The sequence below is a fragment of the Lutjanus erythropterus genome, unplaced genomic scaffold (assembly GCF_056507025.1).
Source record: "Lutjanus erythropterus isolate fLutEry1 unplaced genomic scaffold, fLutEry1.hap2 Scaffold_211, whole genome shotgun sequence".
Classification (NCBI taxonomy): Eukaryota; Metazoa; Chordata; class Actinopteri; order Lutjaniformes; family Lutjanidae; genus Lutjanus; species Lutjanus erythropterus.
In genome coordinates, this window is record NW_028146688.1 from 38,601 (window position 1) to 45,000 (window position 6,400).

A 6,400-nucleotide genomic window follows, 5' to 3' on the forward strand; every position below is an offset into this window, starting at 1 on the left:
GAGGGCCAGGCTGGATCCCTGGTAAGGCATCCCCACCCAGGGCCTGGGGGTCACAGGGCCAGGCTGGATCCCTGGTAAGGCATCCCCCCCAGGGCCTGGGGGGGTCAGAGGGCCAGGCTGGATCCCTGGTAAGGCATCCCCACCCAGGGCCTGGGGGTCACAGGGCCAGGCTGGATCCCTGGTAAGGCATCCCCCCCCCCCCCCAGGGCCTGGGGGTCAGAGGGTCAGGCTGGATGCCTGGTAAGGCATCCCCCCCCCCCAGGGCCTGGGGGTCAGAGGGTCAGGCTGGATGCCTGGTAAGGCATCCCCCCAGGGCCTGGGGGGGGTCACAGGGCCAGGCTGGCCCACTGGTAAGGCATCCCCCCCCCCAGGGCCTGGGGGTCAGAGGGTCAGGCTGGATCCCTGGTAAGGCATCCCCACCCAGGGCCTGGGGGTCACAGGGCCAGGCTGGATCCCTGGTAAGGCATCCCCCCCAGGGCCTGGGGGGGTGCAGCGGGTCCGGAGAAGAGAGGCCGGGTCTGGGGGTGAAGTGGGTTGTGGGGTGGGTGGTGGCAGCGGGTCCGGAGAAGAGAGCCCGAGCCCAGGGGTGGGGCGGAGAGTCCGGGGAAGGGAGCCCCCCAGGGCCTGGGGGTCAGAGGGCCAGGCTGGATCCCTGGTAAGGGAGCCCCCAGGGCCTGGGGGGTCAGAGGGCCAGGCTGGATCCCTGGTAAGGCATCCCCACCCAGGGCCTGGGGGTCAGAGGGTCAGGCTGGATCCCTGGTAAGGCATCCCCCCCAGGGCCTGGGGGGGTCAGAGGGCCAGGCTGGATCCCTGGTAAGGCATCCCCACCCAGGGCCTGGGGGGGTCAGAGGGCCAGGCTGGATCCCTGGTAAGGCATCCCCACCCAGGGCCTGGGGGGGTCAGAGGGCCAGGCTGGATCCCTGGTAAGGCATCCCCACCCAGGGCCTGGGGGTCACAGGGCCAGGCTGGATCCCTGGTAAGGCATCCCCCCCAGGGCCTGGGGGGGTCAGAGGGCCAGGCTGGATCCCTGGTAAGGCATCCCCACCCAGGGCCTGGGGGTCACAGGGCCAGGCTGGATCCCTGGTAAGGCATCCCCCCCCCCCCCCAGGGCCTGGGGGTCAGAGGGTCAGGCTGGATGCCTGGTAAGGCATCCCCCCCCCCCCAGGGCCTGGGGGTCAGAGGGTCAGGCTGGAGCCTGGTAAGGCATCCCCCCAGGGCCTGGGGGGGGTCACAGGGCCAGGCTGGCCCACTGGTAAGGCATCCCCCCCCCCAGGGCCTGGGGGTCAGAGGGTCAGGCTGGATCCCTGGTAAGGCATCCCCACCCAGGGCCTGGGGGTCACAGGGCCAGGCTGGATCCCTGGTAAGGCATCCCCCCCAGGGCCTGGGGGGGTGCAGCGGGTCCGGAGAAGAGAGGCCGGGTCTGGGGGTGAAGTGGGTTGTGGGGTGGGTGGTGGCAGCGGGTCCGGAGAAGAGAGCCCGAGCCCAGGGGTGGGGCGGAGAGTCCGGGGAAGGGAGCCCCCCAGGGCCTGGGGGTCAGAGGGCCAGGCTGGATCCCTGGTAAGGGAGCCCCCAGGGCCTGGGGGGTCAGAGGGCCAGGCTGGATCCCTGGTAAGGCATCCCCACCCAGGGCCTGGGGGTCAGAGGGTCAGGCTGGATCCCTGGTAAGGCATCCCCCCCAGGGCCTGGGGGGGTCAGAGGGCCAGGCTGGATCCCTGGTAAGGCATCCCCACCCAGGGCCTGGGGGGGTCAGAGGGCCAGGCTGGATCCCTGGTAAGGCATCCCCACCCAGGGCCTGGGGGGGTCAGAGGGCCAGGCTGGATCCCTGGTAAGGCATCCCCACCCAGGGCCTGGGGGTCACAGGGCCAGGCTGGATCCCTGGTAAGGCATCCCCCCCAGGGCCTGGGGGGGTCAGAGGGCCAGGCTGGATCCCTGGTAAGGCATCCCCACCCAGGGCCTGGGGGTCACAGGGCCAGGCTGGATCCCTGGTAAGGCATCCCCCCCCCCCCCCAGGGCCTGGGGGTCAGAGGGTCAGGCTGGATGCCTGGTAAGGCATCCCCCCCCCCCCAGGGCCTGGGGGTCAGAGGGTCAGGCTGGATGCCTGGTAAGGCATCCCCCCAGGGCCTGGGGGGGTCACAGGGCCAGGCTGGCCCACTGGTAAGGCATCCCCCCCCCCAGGGCCTGGGGGTCAGAGGGTCAGGCTGGATCCTGGTAAGGCATCCCCACCCAGGGCCTGGGGGTCACAGGGCCAGGCTGGATCCCTGGTAAGGCATCCCCCCCAGGGCCTGGGGGGTGCAGCGGGTCCGGAGAAGAGAGGCCGGGTCTGGGGGTGAAGTGGGTTGTGGGGTGGGTGGTGGCAGCGGGTCCGGAGAAGAGAGCCCGAGCCCAGGGGTGGGGCGGAGAGTCCGGGGAAGGGAGCCCCCCAGGGCCTGGGGGTCAGAGGGCCAGGCTGGATCCCTGGTAAGGGAGCCCCCAGGGCCTGGGGGGTCAGAGGGCCAGGCTGGATCCCTGGTAAGGCATCCCCACCCAGGGCCTGGGGGTCAGAGGGTCAGGCTGGATCCCTGGTAAGGCATCCCCCCCAGGGCCTGGGGGGGTCAGAGGGCCAGGCTGGATCCCTGGTAAGGCATCCCCACCCAGGGCCTGGGGGGGTCAGAGGGCCAGGCTGGATCCCTGGTAAGGCATCCCCACCCAGGGCCTGGGGGGGTCAGAGGGCCAGGCTGGATCCCTGGTAAGGCATCCCCACCCAGGGCCTGGGGGTCACAGGGCCAGGCTGGATCCCTGGTAAGGCATCCCCCCCAGGGCCTGGGGGGGTCAGAGGGCCAGGCTGGATCCCTGGTAAGGCATCCCCACCCAGGGCCTGGGGGTCACAGGGCCAGGCTGGATCCCTGGTAAGGCATCCCCCCCCCCCCCCCAGGGCCTGGGGGTCAGAGGGTCAGGCTGGATGCCTGGTAAGGCATCCCCCCCCCCCCAGGGCCTGGGGGTCAGAGGGTCAGGCTGGATGCCTGGTAAGGCATCCCCCCAGGGCCTGGGGGGGGTCACAGGGCCAGGCTGGCCCACTGGTAAGGCATCCCCCCCCCCAGGGCCTGGGGGTCAGAGGGTCAGGCTGGATCCCTGGTAAGGCATCCCCACCCAGGGCCTGGGGGTCACAGGGCCAGGCTGGATCCCTGGTAAGGCATCCCCCCCAGGGCCTGGGGGGGTGCAGCGGGTCCGGAGAAGAGAGGCCGGGTCTGGGGGTGAAGTGGGTTGTGGGGTGGGTGGTGGCAGCGGGTCCGGAGAAGAGAGCCCGAGCCCAGGGGTGGGGCGGAGAGTCCGGGGAAGGGAGCCCCCCAGGGCCTGGGGGTCAGAGGGCCAGGCTGGATCCCTGGTAAGGGAGCCCCCAGGGCCTGGGGGGTCAGAGGGCCAGGCTGGATCCCTGGTAAGGCATCCCCACCCAGGGCCTGGGGGTCAGAGGGTCAGGCTGGATCCCTGGTAAGGCATCCCCCCCAGGGCCTGGGGGGGTCAGAGGGCCAGGCTGGATCCCTGGTAAGGCATCCCCACCCAGGGCCTGGGGGGTCAGAGGGCCAGGCTGGATCCCTGGTAAGGCATCCCCACCCAGGGCCTGGGGGGGTCAGAGGGCCAGGCTGGATCCCTGGTAAGGCATCCCCACCCAGGGCCTGGGGGTCACAGGGCCAGGCTGGATCCCTGGTAAGGCATCCCCCCCAGGGCCTGGGGGGGTCAGAGGGCCAGGCTGGATCCCTGGTAAGGCATCCCCACCCAGGGCCTGGGGGTCACAGGGCCAGGCTGGATCCCTGGTAAGGCATCCCCCCCCCCCCCCCAGGGCCTGGGGGTCAGAGGGTCAGGCTGGATGCCTGGTAAGGCATCCCCCCCCCCCAGGGCCTGGGGGTCAGAGGGTCAGGCTGGATGCCTGGTAAGGCATCCCCCCAGGGCCTGGGGGGGGTCACAGGGCCAGGCTGGCCCACTGGTAAGGCATCCCCCCCCCCAGGGCCTGGGGGTCAGAGGGTCAGGCTGGATCCCTGGTAAGGCATCCCCACCCAGGGCCTGGGGGTCACAGGGCCAGGCTGGATCCCTGGTAAGGCATCCCCCCCAGGGCCTGGGGGGGTGCAGCGGGTCCGGAGAAGAGAGGCCGGGTCTGGGGGTGAAGTGGGTTGTGGGGTGGGTGGTGGCAGCGGGTCCGGAGAAGAGAGCCCGAGCCCAGGGGTGGGGCGGAGAGTCCGGGGAAGGGAGCCCCCCAGGGCCTGGGGGTCAGAGGGCCAGGCTGGATCCCTGGTAAGGGAGCCCCCAGGGCCTGGGGGGTCAGAGGGCCAGGCTGGATCCCTGGTAAGGCTCCCCACCCAGGGCCTGGGGGTCAGAGGGTCAGGCTGGATCCCTGGTAAGGCATCCCCCCCAGGGCCTGGGGGGGTCAGAGGGCCAGGCTGGATCCCTGGTAAGGCATCCCCACCCAGGGCCTGGGGGGGTCAGAGGGCCAGGCTGGATCCCTGGTAAGGCATCCCCACCCAGGGCCTGGGGGGGTCAGAGGGCCAGGCTGGATCCCTGGTAAGGCATCCCCACCCAGGGCCTGGGGGTCACAGGGCCAGGCTGGATCCCTGGTAAGGCATCCCCCCCAGGGCCTGGGGGGGTCAGAGGGCCAGGCTGGATCCCTGGTAAGGCATCCCCACCCAGGGCCTGGGGGTCACAGGGCCAGGCTGGATCCCTGGTAAGGCATCCCCCCCCCCCCCCCAGGGCCTGGGGGTCAGAGGGTCAGGCTGGATGCCTGGTAAGGCATCCCCCCCCCCCCAGGGCCTGGGGGTCAGAGGGTCAGGCTGGATGCCTGGTAAGGCATCCCCCCAGGGCCTGGGGGGGGTCACAGGGCCAGGCTGGCCCACTGGTAAGGCATCCCCCCCCCAGGCCTGGGGGTCAGAGGTCAGGCTGGATCCCTGGTAAGGCATCCCCACCCAGGGCCTGGGGGTCACAGGGCCAGGCTGGATCCCTGGTAAGGCATCCCCCCAGGGCCTGGGGGGTGCAGCGGGTCCGGAGAAGAGAGGCCGGGTCTGGGGGTGAAGTGGGTTGTGGGGTGGGTGGTGGCAGCGGGTCCGGAGAAGAGAGCCCGAGCCCAGGGGTGGGGCGGAGAGTCCGGGAAGGGAGCCCCCCAGGGCCTGGGGGTCAGAGGGCCAGGCTGGATCCCTGGTAAGGGAGCCCCCAGGGCCTGGGGGGTCAGAGGGCCAGGCTGGATCCCTGGTAAGGCATCCCCACCCAGGGCCTGGGGTCAGAGGGTCAGGCTGGATCCCTGGTAAGGCATCCCCCCCAGGGCCTGGGGGGTCAGAGGGCCAGGCTGGATCCTGGTAAGGCATCCCCACCCAGGGCCTGGGGGGGTCAGAGGGCCAGGCTGGATCCCTGGTAAGGCATCCCCACCCAGGGCCTGGGGGGGTCAGAGGGCCAGGCTGGATCCCTGGTAAGGCATCCCCACCCAGGGCCTGGGGGTCACAGGGCCAGGCTGGATCCCTGGTAAGGCATCCCCCCCAGGGCCTGGGGGGGTCAGAGGGCCAGGCTGGATCCCTGGTAAGGCATCCCCACCCAGGGCCTGGGGGTCACAGGGCCAGGCTGGATCCCTGGTAAGGCATCCCCCCCCCCCCCCAGGGCCTGGGGGTCAGAGGGTCAGGCTGGATGCCTGGTAAGGCATCCCCCCCCCCCCAGGCCTGGGGGTCAGAGGGTCAGGCTGGATGCCTGGTAAGGCATCCCCCAGGGCCTGGGGGGGGTCACAGGGCCAGGCTGGCCCACTGGTAAGGCATCCCCCCCCCCAGGGCCTGGGGGTCAGAGGGTCAGGCTGGATCCCTGGTAAGGCATCCCCACCCAGGGCCTGGGGTCACAGGGCCAGGCTGGATCCCTGGTAAGGCATCCCCCCCAGGGCCTGGGGGGTCAGAGGGCCAGGCTGGATCCCTGGTAAGGCATCCCCCCAGGGCCTGGGGGGTCAGAGGGCCAGGCTGGATCCCTGGTAAGGCATCCCCACCCAGGGCCTGGGGGTCACAGGGCCAGGCTGGATCCCTGGTAAGGCATCCCCACCCAGGGCCTGGGGGTCACAGGGCCAGGCTGGATCCCTGGTAAGGCATCCCCCCCCCCCCAGGGCCTGGGGGTCAGAGGGTCAGGCTGGATGCCTGGTAAGGCATCCCCCCCCAGGGCCTGGGGGTCAGAGGGTCAGGCTGGATGCCTGGTAAGGCATCCCCCAGGGCCTGGGGGTCACAGGGCCAGGCTGGATCCCTGGTAAGGCATCCCCCCCCCCCCCCAGGGCCTGGGGGTCAGAGGTCAGGCTGGATCCCTGGTAAGGCATCCCCCCAGGGCCTGGGGTTCACAGGGCCAGGCTGGGTCCCTGGTAAGGGAGGCCCCTAGGCCCCGGTCAGAGGGCCAGGCCGGACCTCCGGGGGGCCCTGTG